Source organism: Mastomys coucha, unplaced genomic scaffold (assembly GCF_008632895.1).
Source record: "Mastomys coucha isolate ucsf_1 unplaced genomic scaffold, UCSF_Mcou_1 pScaffold9, whole genome shotgun sequence".
In the NCBI taxonomy this organism is placed as follows: domain Eukaryota; kingdom Metazoa; phylum Chordata; class Mammalia; order Rodentia; family Muridae; genus Mastomys; species Mastomys coucha.
Window position 1 is genome coordinate 34,460,518 of NW_022196915.1, and position 24,394 is coordinate 34,484,911.

At 44.3% G+C, this 24,394-nt stretch overlaps 2 long non-coding RNA genes across 2 annotated transcripts in view; one reads left to right on the forward strand and one right to left on the reverse strand.

Moving 5' to 3' along the window:
• Window positions 1-762: 762 nt before the first annotated feature.
• Window positions 763-1,234, reverse strand: LOC116085384. The gene is made up of 2 exons (XR_004116526.1): window positions 1,044-1,234; window positions 763-903 (listed from the first exon to the last, which is right to left on the reverse strand). It is a non-coding gene; the product is annotated as an uncharacterized LOC116085384 (long non-coding RNA).
• A 17,795-nt stretch (window positions 1,235-19,029) lies between these two features.
• The window catches only part of LOC116084451, a 43,836-nt gene continuing 38,471 nt past the window's right edge, over window positions 19,030-24,394 (forward strand). Inside the window, exon 1 of the long non-coding RNA XR_004116115.1 lies at window positions 19,030-19,131. This is a non-coding gene — a long non-coding RNA (uncharacterized LOC116084451). The remainder of the gene's footprint in view (window positions 19,132-24,394) is intronic.

Here is a 24,394-nt window from a genome sequence, read left to right on the forward strand (position 1 = left end):
CCTGTGCAGGATGGAGAATCCAGCAGCAGAAACCCATGATGATCCTGGCTACTCTCTTTCATTCATTTCTACCCAGTGCTGGTTTCGTAGCCTCACTTTTCCTCCTTCATCTGCACACTGGAAGGCATGTTCTCAGTCTTCAGGGCATCCCATCAACAAGAACCAAATCCCTTTGGGAGAGTTTTGTGTTTTTCCATCCTAATATGCTAAATGATGACTCAGTCCCCCAGGATCTCAAATCCCTGCTGTGAATTGGTGTATTAGACAGTTATGGCCATAACTTTCCATTCTAATCACTCTGAATGAGTTCCTTTGCTCTGATGTGACTGCCAAGTTCCTGCAAGATCCTTCACAGATGAGTTCCAGGCAGCTGAGTATTTTTGTCAACAGGCAGAAATGAAAATCGGAACTTTGAGCCTACCTACCAGGTTAGGGGACCACAAAGAGTGAGACATCTAATGACACTGCCTCTTCCTTAGCTAGTCAGTTGGCCATCTACTGACCCCTGGCTATGGAGAAGTCTCATAATGAAAAGCCATGGAGTTACTTAGAAGCATATATTTTGGATCCCTTTCAAATGGCTTATGAACAACAATGACATAACCTAAGATTTTTATGAGCTCATGAATCTTGAAAACCCAGTGTATGCTTTTGGAGCTTAGAAAATGTCCCTAAGTTCTTCTACAGATGTTACAATCAAAACATGAAGAAGAGCCCTCTGTAACAAAGGTCTGGACTCTGCACTCCAGGTCTTTGCAATTGTATGAAAGAAGTGGCTTTATTTGGGGAAGAAGGAGTCCCTGACTTTAGTTCCTTAGGCTTGGTTGGAACAGGTCTTCAATGATCAGAGAAAGATGGAAAAGGTCTTTGATCAGAGCAAGTGACCCACAGTACACAATTCACCTGAAAAAAACTCAAGCAGTTAGTTTGGAGATCAGAGGAGCTCTGTGGTAACCAGGCTCTCTGAACAGAACTTGGAGCATCTCCTGAAGCAAATGCCTCTGCAGGGTCTCCAAAGAAGCCCTAGTCTGAGAGGAACTTACTAGAACAGCAGGAGGTAACAGGATAAAGTCCCAGGATGTCTGAGATTTGAACCTCAGCTTCTACATGGAGGAGCTTCTCAGAAGCAGGCTGAGTTCTGAGGGCCCACTACCCAAGCTCTGGGTCTCCTTCTCCATCTACAGCCAACTCTAACACCAATTTCTCTCTCTGGGTGGTTTGGCTCCCTACCCATGTCTGGTCTCTAAGGATACAGGATAGATTTGGGAGCCTTGTGGACAGAATGGTCTCCATGCAGGGGCTTCTAGAATCAAAAGGGTCTTAGATTCTGGAGTCAGATTCTTTTGGAAGGAGAATCCCCCTTCCTCCATCTTGAGCACCACTTCTTTGCATAATGGATGAACATAAGAAAGCCACATCTTTATTTCTAGGGACAACCAAGGTTACAGCACACTGATGCAATGGAATCGAAGACTTTTTATTAAAGGGTTCTTTGGGGACCACAGACTTGTAAACAGAGACATGTCTTCAACATTTCTTGGTCATATCTTTGGTGCCAGGGTGTCTGCCTGCTGTTTTGTCGGGAGCTGTGTCCAGAATTAACTACAGATTGCTCAGCTGGGTCTGCTTTCTCTGTCTTGGTAGACAGCAGGACTATGGGTTGATGGTCCCCACAGGCCTTCTAAATGCAGACACAGCATCTCCTTAGCCCCCGTCTCCAGCTTTGCTCCACTCTGTATGCACTTTTAATAGCTGGGCCAGGCCATTCCTTCAGAGGAGCTTGGAACAAAAGTCCAGAGAGAAAGCAAGGAACAAAAGTGCATTTTTTATAGTCTCCCAATTTTGATGATTTTCTAGCTTGTTTGTTCTCTTTTCTCCCTGACTTCTTTCCAGTATTTCTCTTCTTTTTCAGGTAGGTTAATGACTAAGGGCTCTGTTAGGGTGTCAAAGTGCCCAGGAGAGGATGCTGACAGAGTACTAAGGGTCAGTGCTGAGAAGGGAAATTCCTTCACAAAGGACTTTTGAGACCTTTCTGTCTACGAGCTGCTTTTCTGTCCTAGGGCACACTAAACACAAGTAGATTCCTCCAGCTCTTGGGCACCTCCTGGAACAGTGGTTGTTAAACAAGTTAAGAATCTGACCTTAGGCTGGTCTGTGGTGGTGCACACCTTTGATCTCAGCACTCCAGAAGCAGGGGGAAGTGGGTCTATGAGTTCAAGGCCAGCCTGGTCTACAGAACGAGTTCCAGGACAGCCAGAGCTACAATAGAGACCCCATCTCAAAAAACAAACAAACAAACAAACAAAAACAAATAAAATAAGAATCTGACCTCCTCAGGTGGAAGACCACAGCGTTAGGTTCAACAGAGAAATTAGAGTGATGGGGGTGATGCCTGTTCTCCATCCTTTTGACCTTTCCTCTCACCCTTCTTCTCTTGGGATTGCTCTAAATGCCCCACCACAACGCCTGCCATCTGAAGGACAGAGAAAAGCTCTGGCAGTAGCTAGCAGTGTGGAAGTTGTTGTCCAGATCATGATGCTGTTAAAGACTAGTTAGAGATCTCTGGTTTCACAAAAGCACTTGGGGGTGTCACCAACACCATTTGGTGATCAGAGCTAGTTGCACCCTAGAAGAGCGACAAGTTAGGTTCTATAATAGGCATGTAGAAATGTGTACAGAGGTGAGAATGAGTACCAACTGCCACCACAGCCTCTGCATAGGGCTCAGTGAACCACAGAGTCACGAAGATGACTTCTTGGAAGCAACACGTCTGCTGAGGCTCAAACAGAAATGTTTCTTCCATCGCTTTCGAACCAAAGATCTGTAACAGTCAAAAACCATAGAACCTCCATGGTGTCTCCTTGTTCCTCTGGTACAGGGAATGCCTTAAAGGGCGTTGATAGCAAAGTGGTAACTTTTATGATTTATCTGTTTTAGGGCTTATGAGTTTAGATATGCCCCCAGGAGTTCTCCATACCCCTGAGGTTTCAATTCCCAGTCCCAGGGTGTCCATCCACACATCGCTCACTCATGCCGGGTGCTGATTTCTTTACAAGCATAGCTAAGGAGATGAAGGCGCCAGGCATGTCACATAAAGTTGTTGACTGACAGGCCCGTATGGGATTCTAACAGCCATGGCTTGCAGTTTGTCTCTTAGATGCTAGTGTACAAGAAGCTTCACTCTAGTGTGTCATGGTGAGAGGGGCTAGACTCTTTAAAAGGAGGGGCTCAGTCCAAGACATATAGGTGATGGGGTGCCAGGCAGGCACCTGAGTCGGTCCTACAAGCTCTAGAGCCTCTATAAGATCTACAGAGCCTTCTAGGATCTCTGGCTTCCCTTCTCATAATGGTCTCTCTCATTTTAAACCCATTCCCACCTTGATACCATCTGCCACAATATTGTGTGAATCCATCCAGAGGCTAGATGGATTGTCAATCTTTAAAACCGGGAACTGTATAAACCTCTTTGCTCTATAAACTCTCCAGCTTCAAGTGTTTAATTAGAGCAACAACAAAGGGGCTAATGCATTACCCTGCCCTAGAAGGCTATTTTTATCCCAGCAGCCTCTGCCTAGCAGAAGTGATCATTTCTTTTCCCAACATAATATTTGTATTGATGATTTTGGGATTTCACATCATATGCCCCTATCACATTCAATTCCCAGTCCTCCCATGAACATTCTTTATGATCACGAAAACTCTAAGTTGCAGCTCATATTGTCCTATGAGAGAAAAACAAGCAGAACAAAACAAAACAACCAAAGTCACAGAGTCAGAAGTGGGCTTACAATAATAAAGTCCATCCCACTTAACTGCAAACATTTCTGAGAATCCAGGAAGGGGGACCCAGCTTCTATTGGTTCCTTCTTGAGTGACTGTCAATGGTCATGCAAATAAAGTACACCGAGAAATACATTAAACATGTTTTTTTTTTTTTCTGTAAAGAGATTTGTTTGATATAATATAGTTATGACATCTTGGGGTTTGTGTAAGCTACTGGGTCCTACCTATGAGTACATAAATATAGAATTAAAGCTTTAGGTCTCTAGTAAAATAAGAGGTACTAAGTGTGTCTTCAGTTCTTTGGCCCTCTAACACTGACAGTTCACTGCTCCATCTGTGGTGTCTCCCTTCCCTGCCTTTTGCTTCTACCTGGACATTTCCCTAGCATTCTAATCCAAACCATTCCTTGATCCAGAAGCAGACACCACTGCAGTGAGTTTCCAGACGTGGAATGTGTTGAGTGTATCTTGTGCTAAAGGGCTGACATGGTTGAAATAAGGAAGCCCGGGATGAAGCTAACTGCCACTTTCAGCAAGTCATGGTTTGCCACTCACCCATTCAGGAAACATCAGGTCACATCCTATGGCTTAGAATCTGCCCCATTTTTCTGGTCTATCATTACTTTCTCAAGTGTATATCCTTGGGTTAGTTGTTTATTGCTAGAGAGATTCTAAGTATGATCATGGATGGGAGTGTGTAGGGCATGTGGGAGTGTGTAAGGCATGTGGGACCGTGTTAGCAGACAGTCATAAGAACTAGCAAGGGTGAATGAGCTCAGACCCCAGGAATCTCAGAAATCTGTGATGGGTAGTAGAGCCACTCCCTACCTGCCACTGTACCTGATCTGGAACAAGTAACCATGTCACCCCACTGAGAGGACCATGGCAGTCAGTCATATAAAGTAACACCTTGAGTTCTTCTCCATGCTAATGAGGTATCTAGATGCCTTGAGCCTTCAGCCAATGAGCTTTGCTCCTTCCTACAGAATGTATTTAATCCCCACTTAACCCCAATAAACCCGGTGGTATGCATTTATGCCCACCATCAAATAAACCAGTAGGAACAAGCCAGGATCGTCTGAATGAACATACACTTCCCAATACAGTCTTTAAACTATGGACCAATTGTGCTTACCCATGTGCCTTTTTCCATTCATTAAGATTTATTAAAAAATACTCACTGTATGTGAAAATTGTAACGAGGAGGCTGAGAACGTGAGCATCAGTATAAAACAGTCTGGCTTTAATTTTGATTCTGCTGACACAGGGAGAGCTCCAGAGATGGCTGTTGTGCCAGGAAGCATTCATGAACCTCAAAAGACCACCAAGGAGGCATTTCCAATGTAATCACATTAGGGTCTCTTTATTATAAACTTAAGTTTGGGCTTACTCAACACCAGCCCACAGGATGGTTTGGTGAGGCAGCCCTGAACTCTCGCTGGGACAAGATTTTATAGGAAATGGAAGTATGGAAGCAAGTGTGTGTGTGTGTGGGGGGGGGAGTCAGCCTGGCAAGCATCTAACTGAATGTCTATTGTAAGCCAACAGGTGGGTGCTCTGAAGCAAGACCATATACAATCAGGAAGGGTCTCAAAGTACATCTGAAACAATCAGACTAATCTTTGTTTAACTCTTGCCTGGAAGTAGCTAGGGAGTAAGTCTGGCCAAGGACAAGCTATGGGGTCCTTCCTGGTATGTGGGTGCAGCTTGGGTTCAGCCGTGGGCCAAGTTCTCAGGCTTTTTTTTTTTTGGTTTTGTTTTTTGTTTTAAAGATGAGGGCTGGTTCCAAGATGGAATAGGTTTGGCCTCTCAATGACCACTCAGATGCAGTTATACAGCCAACTAAAAGTCTTTATTCCAGTCAGGTGTGGCCACACCCAAGTGCTCAGGGACCCAGATGTTGCCTCTAGTGTCCAGAACTTAGGGGTTTAAAAGACAGAAACAGCATCCTGGCTTCTTGCTCAGCAGTTGCATGTGGGTTTCACAGAAGTAAGCACATTGAAACGAACAGTTTTAACAGACTAAGGTCGTAATTAGTGGGGGGGGTGGGAGGGTGGGGGGGCTTTCCACAAGACAGGTTCAACAGAAGCTGAGTTAGGTAGGACATCCTGACCTTTGATTCCTAGAATAGAGCTGGGTAATTTTTCATGGGATTCTCCATTAGGGAGATAAGATTCTAGTTCAGTTGGCCTCAGCAGGAATGTAAAATGGAGGACCCTCTGCACTGCCTTGTCTGGTCACAGTGTCACTGAATGCATGGGGGATCTGGAGGAGGATCTTGAGCTAATGGTGCCTTGGTTCTCTCTCCTACAATATAAGACTCAGCTGAGATGAGATGATCTTTCAGAAGCGCAAAGAATAATGTTAGCCAGCTGCCTTAGCTACAGTTGCTATTGCTGGGTTGAAACACCATGACTTAAGCTTCTACATCACAGTTCATCACCAAAGGAAGTCAGAACAAGAACTCAAGCAGGGCAGGAATCCAGGAGCAAGAGCTGAAGAAGCAGAGGCCATTGGAGGGGTACTGCTTCCTGGCTTGTTTGTAGGCCAGCACAAGGCCAAGTCCTATTACTTACTGAGCTCCTACTACGTACTTGGATCTACATATTTATCATATCATTCTTCAGGACAACTTGGCATATCTAATGGCAATAATATATGTAATATATGTAATGGGAATAATGAATGGTATTATTCCCATTTTTTTTTTTAAAGATAAGACTCAGACTCCAAGAATTTAAGTGGCCAGTTCAAGTTCACGAGATTGGTGAGGAGAGTTGTTAGCCAGACCTACTTCAGCCTGGCTCAGCGACAGTCACCGTCACCAGCACTGTAGGCTTTCACTCCTGAACTCTTTGTTGTTGATGCGACAGACTTCGGAACACCCCCTTTGTCCCCCCTATTCCCCCGACAGACTGCAGAACACCCCTCTGCCCCCACCCCCCACAGGGCTGACTGGCTTTGGCCTCAGACTGAATCTTTGACTGATAACCATGCCTAAGATGGGCTTGCAGAACATGACACAACCTTTGTATATTTCACTCATTAAGATTCTGGAGTTGTTACTGCAGCATAACCTGAAAGAATATTTTCTGTTAGTTTTTAAGTATTTTATTTTTTGATTACTTTTAAGTTAGCATACAAAGTAATGGGTTTCACTGTGGCATCTCCATATATACTTTGTTCTAATTTAGTTCTAGTTTCCAAGAAACCTCCATATTGGTTCCCATAGCGACTGTACCAGTTTATACCCCTGCCATGGGAGGAGCTTATGAGGGTCACTCTTTTCCAACATTCTTGCCATATTTGTTGACATTTGTTTTCTTGGTGGCCATTTTGACAAGAATGAGATGGAATCTCAAGGTACTTTTAATTTGCATTTCCTCAGTGATCGCCTTAAAAAATACTGGTGGGCCCTCTGTATTTCTTCTCTTGGGACCTATCTCCTCGTTTCATTATCTTATTTGGAGATGAGCAGCTTTGGATTTTGGTGTTCTTTTTTTTTTTTTTTTTTTTTTTTTTTTTTTTTGCCTACAACACCCAGTATTCCCAGGTGGTCTCTGTACTGGCTGGTTTTGTGTGCCAACTTGACCCAGGCTGGAGTTATCACAGAGAAGGGAGCTTCAATTGGAGAAATGTCTCCATGAGATCCAGCTGTGGGGCATTTTCTCAATTAGTGATCAAGGGGGTAGGGCCCCTTGTGGGTGGTGCCATCCCTGGGCTGGAAGTCTTGGGTTCTATAAGAGAGCAGGCTGAGCAAGCTAGGGGAATCAAGCCAGTAAGAAACATCTCTCCATGGCCTCTGTGTCAGTTCCTGCTTCCTGACCTGCTTGAGTTCCAGTCCTGACTTCCTCTGGTGATCAACAACAATGTGGAAGTAAGCTAAATAAACCCTTTCCTCCCCAACTTGCTTCTTGGTCATGATGTTTGTGCAGGAATAGAAACCCTGACTAAGACAGTCTCCCAAGTACTAACCAAGCCCGACTCATTTTGTAATTCTTATATATCCTAGATATTAACCCTCTATCTGCTGTAGAGTTAACAATGATTTCCCCCCATTCTGTAGGCTACCTCTTCACTCGATTACTTCCTTTGCTGTGTTGAAGCTTTTTAATTCCATATAATCCTAGTAGCCATGGGACTATTTTCAATGCTACTAGATTACGGGTCGGATACACCTAGCCTGTGCCTGTATGCTGACGTGTGCTGCCTATATTTTCCTAGAACAGTTTCAGCGTTCCAAGTCTTAGGTTAAAGACTTCTATCCACTGAACTGATGTTTGCACATGGTGAGAGATGTGGATCTAGTTTCATTCTTCTCCACATGGACTCCAGTGATCTCTGGCACTATTTGTCAAAGAACCTTTTCTATTCATTGTAATGTTTTTGACACTGATCCCAAAAACTAACTGGTCATAGCTGTGCAGGCTTATTTTTGAATCCTTTATTTTATTCCACTGATCTATATGTCTCTTGTGCATGTGGCAGATCTTAGATTCTAAATCTTAGTGATTTATAGACTGATCAAACACCTGGAGCACGGTAGTGTTTGGCTATTTGGAACTCAGAGGACAATGCAGAATATGAGGGAGCAGAAGACGGAATTCCAAATTCTCTTCCTTGATAATCTGATAAAACACGATGTGGAAGGATTTATACTTCTAACTAACAGGAAAAATAATTATGACTTAACTTCTTCACCATCATATTCTGAGAGGGCTTTTCCCTATGGCGTGAGGGGAGGATCCTGCCAAGGCTTTGCTTGAGCGGGCAGGTTGAATTTCTTTCTGGCTCAGCTCATGCCGATCTGTCACCCGATTATCATCAATAAATATTTAAACGTCAGGCCAGCAGCTCCGGAATAGTGCCCTGGCTGTTAGGGCGCTCCGAGTCCCAGTTGATGGTTATTAGTTCAATGGCTGCATTTGTAAGCTGGCGAAGAGACACAGGCTGCAATTCCACGTGTTGCTGGCAGTGTGCAGTCCCTCCACTGGAAGATCCCGAAGGCTTGATTTTTCCTTTACTCCAAGATATGAGAGCCAGTCTGCTTCAGGCCAATCATTCCTTTAGTCGCTAGCCCAAATAGTAAACAAAAATAAGGGCAGGTGAGAGGACCATTCTGACAGTGTGTTCTTCTGAATGAGCTGGAGGTCCTTGGGGTCACTCTGTTAGCTAATGTGAATTGGCAAGCAAAATGCTTTCCAGTGAGATGAATTATATGCTCAGAGTTATCTTCTCCCTCCCCCACCCCACTTTTAAGTCTGCGTTAGAGAAATCACAGTAGATAAAAATGAAATAACCCATTATCAAATAATCAATGAAAAAGCTACCTTCCCTCAATGCTTCTGGATCAATATACAAGTTATCTTTGATACAGATGAATTATTTCTGGATAGTTTAGAGCAGAACAAAGCCCACTTCTAACCGACTCTTCCAAAGCACTGTGTGTAACAGCAGACACTCAGCGGGGACAAAACCAAACAATTCTCTGCCTAACAGCCTGGCCAAAGCAGTGCCCCACGGGACTGTGCCAGGGAACTTGGTTTCATGAACACGGACCTGAAGCCACAAGCTAGGGAAGGTTCAGGTGTCTGTGTGTGTGTGTGTGTGTGTGTGTGTGTGTGTGTGTGTGTGTGTATGAAGCCCTGAGGAAAGGGTAGCCTCATGCTTCAAGGAAGACTTTCCAAAAGGCAGCTTTGCTAGTACTTGCCAGTGTTTGAATTGCTGTGCTCTATGACCTAGTCGTCCAATGCCAAGAATTTCTCCTACAGATGTAATAATTAGCCTTTGTTGTGTATAAAGATGGTTGTGAGGGTGTTTCTTGTTTGTGGTAGACATAAACATAACTTGAAAATATCCATCAAAACAGGAATGCTGAGGTATTCTGTTAAATATTGTCAAACACCAAAAATGAGTTACATGTGTGTATGCCAATATTATTCACTCCTTCATTGCTTGTCCTATTTGTAAAATATGTAAATTTGTAAAATACCCTATCGACTCTATACAGTCATGTTTGGCTCCCATAGTCATCAGAAGCGGGATTACAACCTGTTTTATAGATGAGAATCATCTATAAAGTTCAGAGAAGCATATTCAAGCTCACACAGGGGTAGACAGACCTACCAAATTTTGTCTAGGAACTTTATCATCATATCTCACTGGCCTGAGCACAGGCTTCTTTTTTTTTTTTTTTTTTTTTTTTTTGGTTTTTCGAGACAGAGTTTCTCTGTGTAGCCCTGGCTGTCCTGGAACTCACTCTGTAGACCAGGCTGGCCTCGAACTCGAGCACAGGCTTCTTGCTCCCTCTTTCTATGGCACCACTTTCTTCTCCCTCAAAGGTTCAATGCATTGTACATGCAGGGCCTGACTCACGGGACTTGTTACAGTTGAGTAAATATTTATTGAAAACAGTTAGGACTGTGACATTACTCCTTGCTTTATGTTTTAACACATGAGAATAATTGTTTAGTAATGTTTAATACTGTTTAAGGTTTTAGTTTAGCTTTTTAAAAATTAATTAATTTTAAAAATGTGCATTGGTGTTTTGCTTGTGTGTTTGTCTGTGTGAGGGTACCAGATCCTAGAACTGGAGTTACAGACAAGTATGAACTTCCTCGTGGATGCTGGGAATTGAACTCAGGTCCTCTGGAAGAACAGCCAGTGCTCTCTTAGCCACTGAGCCATCTTTCTAGCCCCCTAGTTTTAGTGTTTGGCATTTATCTTAACCCACCTCTATCCATCAGTATAGGCTAAGCTATGCTGCAGAGACAAGCAACCCCAAAGTCTCAGTGAATCACTACTTTTGTTGTGTATACCTCACAGAATGAGTGGTGCTCTATGCCACGATTCCATCATTCCAGGGCCCAAGCAACTCCTTCTTAGGACATAGTGATCACACGGGAGAAGGAGGCAGGGATTACACAATGGGTCTTCAAGCAAATGGCAAAACACACACTTCCACTCACCCCAGATGTGGATCCCACAACAGACTGAAGTATGGACACCACCAAAGTCAACTTGGAGGACCAATATATATTCAACAGGGTTGTTTCAGGAGTATGGATACGGGGTTACTTACAGGAGCAGAAATGAACCAAAGACAGCTGCATTACCATGGCGCACTACAGCATGGGTGACAGCTCACAAGAGCTGGGAAGCTGGAGCACACCGGTGAGAGTATCCTTTCTAAGTGACTCTGGTTTAAACTTCTTCCAGGAAGCTCTGCTGGTTTCTGCTTCCTTCAAGCAGCTGGACTGGTCTCAGAGTTTTCTTTACAGCTTGTCTTGTCTCAGAGGGATGTGGGACGGTGAGCTGTGCACAGACAGCCTGGTTCCCGGTAGAACAAAGGCACGGAACTCCAGTAACCCTAAGGAATGGTAGGTGTTTGGCCACGCCTCCTGGGCTCTTGGCTTCTGTCACAGCTACAGCCTCCCACAGACCCTTGCCTAGGAGAGGTGTGTGGCATGAAGGCAATGCCCAAGCTCCTGGTATTCTGTCTGGATTCCACCCCCCCCCAACCCCAGTTACCTGGCAACAGCCAGGTATGCTCCTCCCTACAGTTACCTGGCAACAGCCTGGATAGCCCAGCCCGCTATAAAAGGAGCGGCTTGCCCACTGCTTGCTCTCTTGCTTTCTTAACCTTTTATCCTATTGTTCTTACTCACTTCCCTGCTTGCCCCCTCTCTGCCTTCCCTTTCCCCCCTTTTCACATGACCATGGTCGGCCTCTACTTCCCTACACTTCTCTCTTTCTCTATCTTTCTACAATAAACGCCTTAAAACCACGGACTATCTCAGCTCATCGGACTGCTGTGCTGGAGCAAAGGGGCAGGTCTTCCCCTAATGAGCCACTGGCATCTAAACTCCTGCCAGGAGGCCAGAGTCCGCCCGAAGGTCCCCACCTGTTCTCATTTCTTCTCTACAGAGGCTTTGGGATGTCTGAGAGTGAGAACCTGACGCCCCTGGCCTTTGTGCGGCCCAGTGACTGTCGGAGTCCAGACTGTGCCTTTTCCCACTCCCGGGAGTGGGATCCTACAGCTTCTCACAGTCCAACGCCTGCCTGGTGGCTTGGGGTCCATACAATCAAACTCCCCGTATCTGCCTCGCCCAGCAGCCCTAGCACAGAGCGGACACAGGACCCCATTTTTGTCCCACAGAGGGACTCTCCACAGCTTTATTACTTATTCTGGTAGGGAGGGGCTAGAGAATCTGGTCAGTTTCAGGGACTTCCTGAAGCCAAATTGAGTTGTTTACTTTCCTGCTTAAGGAGCTTCCCTGCCAGATGGAAGACTTCAAACTTGGAGGAAACTCTTATCCAACAACCTTCTGCCCTGAAGTGGCCCTTGTCACCCCCTTTCCAGTTCCACCAGCCAGTGAGTCAGATGACCAAACAGTGATCTGGGATGAATTTTATCTTCCATTGGGAGTGTGTCCACAAGAGCCCAGCAGGAAGTGCCGGAAGGCAGCAGTGTGTGCTTTGAACAGTGGTGTGGTTTAACTCACCACCACACACAGAATCAATTGTAAGTCCTTTGAAGTGGAAACTGGGTTTCCCACTGCCATTTAGCTCACTATTTAGAACACAGCTTTCTGTAATTCCAGCATCTTCTTTAAAGTTACTTTTCCTTTTCTAGTTGCTTTCAGTTTTCAAAGTGTGTTAAGTAGTCCTTGAAGCATTCCTAGTGGGACTGTGGGTTCAGTCCTACCAATTAGAATGTGCAGATGGGTTAGTTAGGGTTCTATTGCAATGGAGGAAGACACAATGACCATGGCAGATCTTATAAAGGAAAACATTTAATTGAGCAGTTCAGAGGTTTAGTCGACTATCATGGTGGGAAGCATGCAGGCAGACATGGTATGGTGCTGGACAGATAGCTCTGAGGTCTATAAATGGATTGGTAGGCATCAAGAAGGGAAAGACACTGGCTTGAGCATCTAAAACCTTAAAGGCAGTGACATCCTTCCTCCAACAAGGCCACACCCCCTCCAACAAGGCCAGACCCACCCCAACAAGGCCACACCCACCCCAACAAGGCCACACCCACCCCAACAAGGCCACACCTGCTCTAACAAGGCCACACCTGCTCTAACAAGGCCACATCTCCTAATACTCCTACTTCCTATAGGCCTATGGGGGGCCATTTTCATTCAAACCACCACAGTGGGTTTTGTCTTTTCACTCCCATTCTATCCTAAATCTAGGGTTTTTTTTTTAAAGACACTTAAAGAAATACCAATACAGACTAGCTACAAATGCTAATCTGAAAGCCTAGCAATTTTGTGAAACCAAAGAGCTAAAATGTAAACGTAATAAATTTTAAAATTGATTTGATATTTTATGATGCTTACACTGAGACCCAAGGCTTTGCACATACCAGAAAGCACTCTATCACTAAACTATATTCCTATCCTTAAAAAAAAAATCAACAAATATACCCAATTTCATTTCTAACATGACAAATACCAATACTTACAGTAAATTCACACAGAGGCTCTGTCTGATGCTTCACAATCATTTGAAAGTATAAATTTTTTGAAAACCTGGTATTTGAGCACCCATCCCTTCTGGTTACTGTGATGGGCCCTGCCTCTCAGGGAGAATGTGGGTTGGGAAGCTTATTCAAAAGAACTAAGGTTTCCTTAGCTATGCTGAAGCTAACATGAAGTGTGATGGGCTCTTACAAACACTGTTATATATATATACACACACACACACATATATATGTATATATATGTCATTCATATATAAGTACATATATAGCTATTCTCTGTCTCTATACATACATATGCACTTATACTGTCAATCATATATATATACACATACATAGTTATTCTCTCTATATATTCTCTTACCAATACTGTCATTTATATATGTATGTCTATTTCATTCATATAGTTATTCTCTGTGCATGTATATATATATATATGCTCTTACAATCATATATATATATGTATAGTTATTGTTTCTCTATGTTCTTACAAACACTGTAATTCATATATATCTCACCAATGTTCCCTGTCTTGAACTACCTAAGGGAGGGAGGTGATTTGTTAAAGATTCATCGCATGAATGATTTCCAGCCTTGCAGAATTTCATAGTTTGATGTTGTATTAGTAATGGATAAGAAAATAGTGACCCTGAAAGGAAAAAGGCTGCTTTCTAATAAGAGGCACTAGAATTCGGCTTTGTCTGGGAACTTCATAATCATGTCTCATTGGCCTCAGCACAGAACAATAAAAAGCATGTGTTTGGTCTATGAGTAGTACTAATGATGAGCATGTTATGGAGAGCCCTGTATGGGCTCTGCAATGCTTTGGGCCTATGAACTGATTAAGCCTCCTTTTGTGAAGTGACCAAGCTCAGCTCCCTTGTGTCTCTGTCGTTGTATTATATAAGTCCTTGCATCTCTGAGGAGGTATCTACCTCCTAACCTCAACAAAAGGACTTGAATGCATGAGTAAATTCTTTATCTCTGTTGTAGATTTCTTATCCAAGTAATTTAGCATGGGATGGTTTAAACGGAACAGTTGATGCATACGTGTGAGGTATGTGTGCACATGTATGTACCCCAGCAGGCATTTAATGCTAGGCATGCTTGGGAGATGCACATTAATGCTAGGAAATACACATTTGTTTCCTGCCTTTGCTTTCAGGAAACCCAACAATGTTCTGTGCAATTTGATTTTGGTGATTTTTTTTCTTGCTTATTACAAATTACTTATATTTTTGATGCAAATACAAGATGTAGAATTAATAAGCCAACAGCAACAACCCAACCCTAGACAGATGCAGAAAGAGCCTCTAAGCACCTGAAGTGGGAAAGGGAAGGTGACTGGTGAGTGGCTTGTTTCACTTAATTTGCTTGAATGTACATAGAGCTCTATATCATACTCTTTGGCTGTTATTGTTTTGTATGGTATGATTTTTAATACTGTGTAATATTCCATCCTGTGATTGTGTTATGTGTCTTGTGGCCAGTTTTATATTTTACTAAAAGCTTTTGGTAGCAGTTGACTAATAAATAAAGCCAGGCTTTCCTTCTTGAGTTCTATTACCAGCTCTGCCCTGGTGATCTTGTTGAGAAGTGTCTAACCTTTGGAGTGAGATTTTGGCTCTGTCACTTTATACACTGAAACTTTAGGGGAGTTAAGTTAATCCCTTTGCACTGCACTTTTCTCTTCTGGAGAGGGGGTACATAGTCATTTCTCTCTCCAGTATGAGAAAGGAACCCCCTCAAGGTGTGTTAGCAGAAGGGGTCTAATGTAGAAATTAATGGTACAGGGACTGAAACAGCTCCAGGTACAATCCCAGAGCAGACCTCTCAGAGCTACTTCCTTTCACAGAACTGACTCACCAGAACAACTATTGCCTCTGAAGCCACCATAAGGGGAACGGTGTGGGTCAAGAACACGCAACGGAAATGTGTGGTCATGACTTTCAAATCCTCAAGTATCCCGGTAGCTGGAGAAAGGTTGCTGTCTCATTGCAGAGAACCCTACTTTTTCATGCTTCCCAGAGTGAAACCTCCAAAGAGAGAAGAAGTGGCCTCTATCTTTTCTACTTATAAAGTGCTTTCTGTGGGTGAAGCCCAGTTTGCCTGCAAAATCTGAGCTTCATGGGCATTGGGCATACATGGTTGTAAGCTTCCAGTGACAGAGGATATGTGAGCCAATCCATAGGCTATGACACCTTCCATGATATTGTCATGAGGCACACATAAAATAATTCATGAGCATGCCTTATAGAGTGAGATATAATCAGTGCAATTTATTAATGATTACAAAGAACAAATCGTGTGTTAGGATTTACTTCCTGGGCATGCAATATTAATGTTATTTCTTTGCTGTCCTCATACATTTCCCATATTGAAGAAACAGTTGTCTCACAACAATAAAAATGCAATGGGAAAATAAAGCCTAAGACTATTATTGGAATTTGTTAACTGACCAGCCAGTCAGTCATTAGCAAGCACATTTTCCGACATAATTCCTGCATGGCCCATGCCTGGGCTCAGTGCTGGGATGCTGAAGTAGGCCTCATCCTTGCTTGGTTATGTAGGAATGTGGGGGTATGAAGGTATTGTAGAACAGGGGACATTTGGAAGGATCTTTAGGGATGAAGAGATTTTAGAGAGAGAAAGAAGGCAAACCCAGAATCACGTGATGCCAGATTTATAAAATATTTTCAACATCAGCTCGAGAGAAGCATTTCCCTGAGTGTGTTCCATGGCATCCTCATTCCCAGAATTTTCTTAGAGAGACATTCCAGAGTATGGCACTGTTTGGAAACCACAAGGGTGGTCAGCATATTAAAATGTCAAGAATGTTGTAAGTAAGATGTTGACTTTAGGTCTCTTTTTTGACTGTGGAAAACTCCTTTGAAAAGATGCTTATTAGCCTAGATGATGCTATCCAAGGGACAGTCCCCAAAGGGTTACCTGTGCATTCCATGGAGTGATAATGAGGCCCGAGAGGGTCAGGGACAGAGACTCTGTAGACTAGACTCAAACATCTCCTTTCTCAGGCCTAGGCTTTTGTGAATATTTTTCCCCCAGGAGCCATGCAGAGCCTGTTCTTGTTCAGATATGGTTGCCAGGTGAGGGTGTGTGCAGCATTCTGGTTATATGTACAGCAATAAAGTATCTTTATCTGTGTGACATCCAAATTTAAAAGTATCCACAGTATACTTTTATTAGCTAAATCTTTCATTAGCATCATTTTAGGGAACAACAACAAATCTTTTTGTTTGTTTATTTGTTTTGTTGTTGTTTTTGTTTTTCAAGACCAGGTTTCTCAGTGTAGCCCTGGCTGTACGGGAACTCACTCTGTAGACCAGGCTGGCCTCGAACTCAGAAATCCACCTGCCTCTGCCTCCCAAGTGCTGGGATTAAAGGCATGTGCCACCACTGCCCAGCTGACAGCAAATCTTTTTGTTGTTACTGCTACTCACAATTACTTGGAACAACAATAAAAACAGCAATAAACAACAAAAAACAAGACAACAATGCAAACTTGTACTTGACTTTCTAACAAATCACAGGGACAGTTCTTTTAGGTAGCTCTGAGAGGATAAGTCTATTACGTATTATGCATTATGTAGTTTACTTCAAGTTCCCACTCACAGGGAATGCTTCTGTGTCAACAAGGAGGTCACATGACCCTTAACTCATTGGCCTGGACCCTACTGCATGGAAGGGCACACCCAGTGGGCTCTTCCAGTCAGGCTGGCCTGTGATAACTCATGTATAGGAGACATTTGGGGAAAGATCGCATCCAAAGACCTACTGGGGCTTTGTGATCTAGGCTGGAATGCAGACACACCTTTAGTTCTCGGCTTTAATCCCAAAGAATGAAGGTAAAGTTAGTTTGTCAAAGGAAGCACCCATGTTTGAAAGTGTCTAATTAAGAGGGAGACAAAGTGACAAATCAGAGAAAGTTTGACAGACTAGGATATGCCCAACTCTCACTCTGGAGAACAGAGAGGAAAGAGGTTACTGAAGAGAGAGCAGTACAGAGAGGGTGAGGGGGAAGGAGGCAGTTTTATCTGAAGGTTTTATAGAGACAGGTTGAAGAGAGAACAAACTAGACACAGATAAAGACAGAGCAAGCCAGAGAAAGAGGAGCCAGAAGATTAGAACAGAATGTTCGGGTTAGTTTGAGGCCAAGTGGAACAATTCAGTCAGACATAAGAGAAGTCAGTTTGACTCAGTCAGCTGTTTGAGCCAGAACAGCTGAGTTAAACCAACCAACAGAGCTCAGATAGAACTAGAAAGGGTGAGCATATTCAATAATAAGTCTCAAAGGCTAAAAACATTTTAGGCAAAGATTAGATTGTATAGAGACAGGAAGCTTCCAGAACTAGGCCTAAGTTAGCAGACAGAAGCAGTAGGCTTTGGAGACAACAATTACTACAGGAGAATAAAACTTACATTTACACCATCCCCCATGTCAGACCCGTGCTAGTAAAAGTTTCTGCTAATAGCCACAAAATTCCTGGCTCTTCTATCAGGTGATTTTTTTTTTTACACTATTCATTTTTATGTGCATTGGTGTTTGCCTGCACATATGTCTGTGTGAGGAACTGGAGCCACAGACAGTTTTGAGCAGCCATGTGGGCACTGAGTGTTGGGGTCCAGGAATCGCCTCAAAAATCACATGAATACCCATCTCAGCCAGACAGGCATAGTTTATTGAAATATGCTCCAGGATTGATTGACCAGGGCCATGGCCCAGATTCGGGAACTGATCCATGACCTACAGGGTTTTTAAACCCCTAAATCCACAAACATCTGTGACACATTATTCAACCAATCAGAATTTAGGGATGGGAGATTTCCTTAGGAACATGTCTTTGTTGTACATTAATCCTGCTTCCACTGCTTGATAATTCTTGTCTAATTCATGTCTTAACTTGTCTCTCAGGATGGGACTTGTCTAACATTCATGTCCTAACTTGCCAACCAGGATGTCAGTTACCCACATAGATGGATGGCTCTTTCTGCCAAGTAGGATGTCAGTTTCCAGGGAGGTCTTGGGAACTTAAACTTTACTTGACCACTACTTAAAATGAAAGTCTTATTCCAAACAGTTTTTTTTATATTGGTGTAGGCATCTTTCTTATGTTGGGGTCCATCCCAGGGGCCACTTATACCATAAAAGCTTATACACGGGTGCAGGAAGTGCTGTTGGGTGGTTGGTTTTCAGCCAAGCTTATTTTGGGTAACTATACAAAACAGTTCTACTGACTTTTGTCATGATTGGTTTTCAAGGGCACAGAGCATAACACAATATATAATCAATCTTGGCATTAGAAAGTTGCCTAGTGTCTTAGTAAGGGTTTTACTGCTGTGAACAGACACCATGACCAAGGCAACTCTTATAAAGGACAACATTTAATTGGGGCTGGCTTACAGGTTCAGAGGTTCAGTCCATTATCACCAAGGCAGAAGCATGGCAGCATCCAGGCAGGCATGGTGCAGGAGGAGCTGAGAGTTCTACCTCTTCATCTGAAGATTGAGAGCAGAGTACTGACTTCCAGGCAGCTAGGATAAGGGTCTTAAGTCCAGGCCTACAGTGACACACCTACTCCAACAAGGCCACACCTCCTAATAGTGCCACTCCCCGGGCCAAGCATATACAAACAATCACACCTAGCAACAGCAGAAACGTATGAGGAAGTACCCTTAGAATGGCAGGCTAGCCAGGTCACTGTTACCTAGGCCTTAACATTCCGTCTAAGCCTTAATATTTTACCTAGGTCCTAACACTGGGAATTGAACCCAGGTCCCCTGGAAGAGAAGGCTGTGCTCATAACCAAGGAACCACCCCTCTCTCCAGGCCCTCGACAGGTAATTCTTAACTAGACCTAACCAGAGATAGTAAACTGGGATGCTCCTGAACCCTTCTGTCTCCATCCTTCTTTGCCCGGCCTCACAATGACTCACCAAGGCCCCAAAGTCCATCCCTCATTAGTTGGCTACAAGATCCTGCTTGTAAGACAATTAAATACTTTAAAAGTTCAGTTTAAAAGAACCATCCCACCCCCACTCTTTATGCCATGGGTTACTGAGGCTGTTCACGGGCTTCCAGCTACAGCTCAGCTATAAATTAGGCATGATCTCGTAAACCCAAATGTAAAGCTCTCCACAGCTTTTTTGCATCGCATTCTTCTGCGTGGGTTATTTTCTCATGAGGTAGCAGGATGAACCTGCTTCCATAGAGAAGGCAATGGCTCCCTTAAAGTATTGATTAACTGCATGTATGAGTTTGCTCATTTTTTCAAACGTTAAAAAAAGTATACACACATACTGTGCTCTGGGAGCTGCACGCAAAACACAGGTGAAACAGATCAACAAAGCAATCTCCAGGATTCCGGAGCTGGCAGGTTAAACAAACATTTGCAATTCATCATGATAAGTCGACAGCAGTCGCTTGTTTGCGGGTGTGCTCAGAGAGGGGCTCAGCCTTCAGCTCCACCTGGGGGAGGTGGTGTCTGAAAGAGCTGCCCAGAGAAGATTCATGAGCTAAAGCCTGACAATAAATAAGCTTTTTCTGAGTGCAGACCGGGGCGGATGGGAACATCATGAAAGTGTAATTTGTTGTTTGGCGAGAGTCCTTCACAGGCTAAAGATGATCTATGGGAAGGCAGAATGATAACGCCATGAGTTCTTTATTTTGTGATGTAAAAATAAACAGCACTAATCTTTAGTGCGTGACTCACATTCGGATATGTATCGTTTATCAGCAAGATGACTTGCAACTTATGACGGCTTGACATGGAGCATTTGAATTTCTAAAGGTACAGAAGCCATACACAATCTGATATTTTCCCAGGCGGTAGTTGGTGGCATAGACTCTGACAGCACTGGGCAAAAGGCAGTGAGGAGTAGTTCTGGGTCAGGTACTGTGTTACAGGGGAGACACAAAAGTTAAGAGAGTTGGCGGGCTAGGTGTACGGAATGGTAGGATATTTTCAACTTAGAGTGGGTTCATTGGTGTGAAACCCTACCATACTCCAAGAGACACCCCTGTCTTGGCAAGTTGCATGCTCAAGAGTGCTTAACCAAAGAGGGCTGCTACAATCAACCACATTTGGAACCACTGATGCAAAAATTAGAGGTTCAATTTCTGACTCCCACCTCAGGCTTTGACAGTGTCAAGGATAATGTGTATGTGTGTGTGTGTGTATGAATGTGTGTATATGTGTGTGTGGTGTGTATGTGTGTGTATGTCTACGTATGTGTGTGTGTGGTGTGTGTATGTGTGATGTGTGTGGGTGTATGTATGTGTATGTGTGTGTGTGGTGTGTGAGTGTGTGTATGTGTGTGTGTGGTGTGTGTGAGTATGTGTATGTGTGTGTGTATATGTGTATGTGTGTGTATGTATGAGAGTTTGTGGTGGGTGTGTGAGTGTATGTGTATGTATGAGTGTGAGTGTGGGTATGTGTGTATATGTGTGGTGTATGTGTACATGCTAGTGTGAGTGTGGAGGCCATATGCTGATGTTAGGCATCTTCTTTTATTTCTCTATGTCTTATTTTTCTTAAAAAAACAAAACAAAACAAAACCCCAAAACCCTTTTAATGGATTCTTTGTGGATTTTATATCATGCATCTCAATCCTACTCATATCCACCATGTGCCCTCTCCACCAAAAGAAAAAAAAAATCTCAGCGTGGAAGCTGTAGTGTGTCACTGTATGTCATACAGTATACCATTTGCGCACACATCTTTACTTGCAAACGTTCATTGCAGTGAGTCATTGGTCTGGTACAAGTCCTCTCTGGCGACGGTTACACTAACAATACTGGATCCTCACTGGGACTCCTCTCAAATATCCCATTGTTGCCCTGTGTCATGGAGATCCTGCAGCTTTTGGGTTTGCAGGATTGGCCCTTCATGAGCTCCAGCAGTTCATAGATGGGGTAGATGTTGGGCCAATTCAAAGCCCCGGATCTGGGCCTGATTGGTAGCTGAGCTGGTCAGCACACCAACTCTCTCACACCCAGAGCACCAGGGTGAGCTCTCTAGGACTGCCCTGGAGAGCTTATCCAATACTGTAACTGGCAAGAGGCAAAGCCAGCTCTCCCACTCTCATGACCTTAGGACCAACTCTCCTCCCTGCCACAGGAGGTGAGGGTAAGGTGAGGATGGCACCTCCCGCATGCTCATGCCCCCTCATGGCGGTAGAGCCAGCTCTCCCATGCTCAGGCCCTCTGGCTGGCTCACCCTGCAACCAGGACCAACTTCTACTTTGTTTCCTGAGTGAGGGGCAGGGCCAGCTTTCCTTCTCTCCCATAATGCCCAGGCGAGGGGTGGGGGCAGCTCTGCACAGCCCTCAGATATCAAATGGCTCCAGGCAGCAGCCCAGATCAGAGCCATCTACTTGGCTTCTGTTGATTACAAACCCCTGCTGCTGCAGGGTTATGGATCACACATGGACCTTGGCAGCCGCACGGGGCAGAACCTCACCATGGCCTTAGGTGGCATCGCAGGCTACTCACATCAGGCTGTCCCTCACTACCCTCGATTTCTGCCTCTCTTCACTGTGCTCACATCCTTCTGTTAATCTTCCTCTCCCATCACTCCACCACTCACGTGCTCTTCTTAGGTGTGTACCTGGGGTCTCTGGGTATATAGAACCTCAGGAATGCTCTTGCCATGTGACACTGGGCTCAGGGTCATCTCGGGCTTACTCCACTACTCTCTTGTTTTTAAAACACTTATTTCTTTGCGACAGTTTTGTATATGTATATACATAATTTGGTTAGTTTCACCTTCCGGTCATCCTCTCTTATTTCCGTTTTCCAGAATCCCCTTTTATTCCCAGGAAGTCCTTACTTAGCTGGAAGCATTGATCCAGAATCTAGATAATGTGGTTGAATCTATATGCTGGTGGACCCCAAACACCATCGCCGTTTTGTCATCCGAAGAGGGCGGGTATTATGAGAGATTGGTGAAGAGTATGGCACGGTGATGATCAGCTTCCCATGCTCTGGCACGCAGAGTGACAAAGTCACTCTCAAGGGTGCCAAGGACTGTATGGATGGAGGCAGCCAAGAAACACATTCAGGAAATCACTGAGGATCTGGAAGCTCAAGTGACGATGGAATGTGCTATACCCCAGAAGTTTCACCGATAGGTCATGGGTCCCAAAGGTTCAAAAATCCAGCAGGTCACTTGGGATTACAATGTTCAAATTAAGTTCCCAGACAGAGAGGAAAATCCAGTTCACAGTGTAGAGCCTTCCATCCAGGAGAATAGAGATAAAGCTGGAGAGGGCAGAAAGGCCAAGGAATCAGACCCTGGCTTTCCCAGGAGGCGTGACGTCATAATCATCTCTGGCCGGAAAGAGAAATGCGAGGCTGCCAAGGAAGCCCTGGAGGCATTAGTTCCAGTCACTATTGAGGTAGAGGTATCCTTTGATCTTTACCATTACATCGTTGGGCAGAAGGGAAGTGGAACCAGCAAGATGATGGATGAGTTTGAGGTGAATATTCATGTACCAGCTGCCCCCACCCCCACCCCCGAGCTGCAGTCAGACGCCATCGCCATCACTGGCCTTCCAGCAAATTTGGACACGGCTAAGGCGGGGCTACTGGATCGAGTAAAGGAGCTGCAGGCTGAGCAGGAAGATCAGGCTTTAAGGAGTTTTAAGCTGAGTATCACTGTAGATCCCAAATACCATCCCAAAATTATCAGGAGAAAAGGGGCAGTTCAGATGGAACATCATGTGAACATCCAATTTCCTGATAAGGAAGATGGCAATTAGTCCCAGGACCGAATCATCATCATAGGGTATGAAAAGAACACTGAAGCTGCCCGTGATGCTATCCTGAAAACTGTGGGTGAGTTTGAGCAGGTGGTTTCTGAGGATGTTCCACTGGATTACCGAGTGCATGCCCGAATCATTGGTGCCCGAGGCAAAATCATCCGGAAAATAATGGATGAGTTCAAGGTGGACATTCACTTCCCACAGAGTGGAGCGCCAGACCCCAATTGCGTTACTGTGACAGGACTTCCAGAGAACGTGGAGGAAGGTATTGACCATATCCTCAACTAGAAGAGGAATATCTGGCAGATGTGGTGGACAGTGAGGCACTGCAAGTTTACATGAAGCCCCAAGGTACCACCCAAAGGCTATGTGTTACGAGATGCTCCCTGGACCTCCAACAGCAGTGAGAAGGCTCCTGATATGAGCAGCTCTGAAGAATTTCCCAGCTTTGGGGCTCAAGTGGCCCCTAAGACCCTCCCGTGGGGCTCCAAATGATAATGATAAAAAAGAAACCTTTCCAGCCTGCTGCCCAAACCCAACCACACAATGGTTTGTCTCAATCTGACCCAGCAGTTGGACTCTCGTAAATTGTTGATGCTCTTCCCCCTCCCCGAGGTCTCACAGCAAAGCCTGGTGGGCTGGCCTTATGTGGCTGCTTCTCCAGGCCTGGTCAGCACCCAGCAAGCTCAGGGTCTGCTCCTGATGCTGTGTTCTGGGACAGGCACGCCACTGTGCGAAACACTAAGCAAGGTACTCGGAGCATTTCGTGATCCCAGACTCCAGCTTCCTGCCCCACCCAGCACATAGTCAGCACTCCGACCTTTACACCAGAGCTCCACAGGTCTAGGAGTTGACTTCCTGTGTCATGACCTCAGGAAATAAATTTCCTTGACTTTATAACTACCCCACCAAAAAAAAAGAAGTCCTTACTTTCATGATTTTTGTTTTTGTTTTTTGTTTTTTGCATTTCCTCTTTAATTTTGATACAGAGTCATTGGAGCTCATTAATTTGGCTGCTCTGACTCTCCTGCAAGCTCCAGAGATCTGCCTATCTCTGCCTTCCCAGCACAGAAATTACAAAAGAAAGAGGTTTGGGGCTGAAGAGATGAGTTGGTGATTAAAAGCACTGGTTGCTTTTCCAGAGGATCTGGGTTCAATTCCCAGCACCTACATTTTGGTTCACAAATGTCTGTGACCTCCAGTTCCAGAATCTTATTCTGGCCTCTGCACATAGTACACATATACACGCAGGCAAAATACCCATACACGTAAAACTAAAATAATAATAATAATAATAGCAACAACAACAATAAAAAGAATTAGAAAAATTACTTTTAGT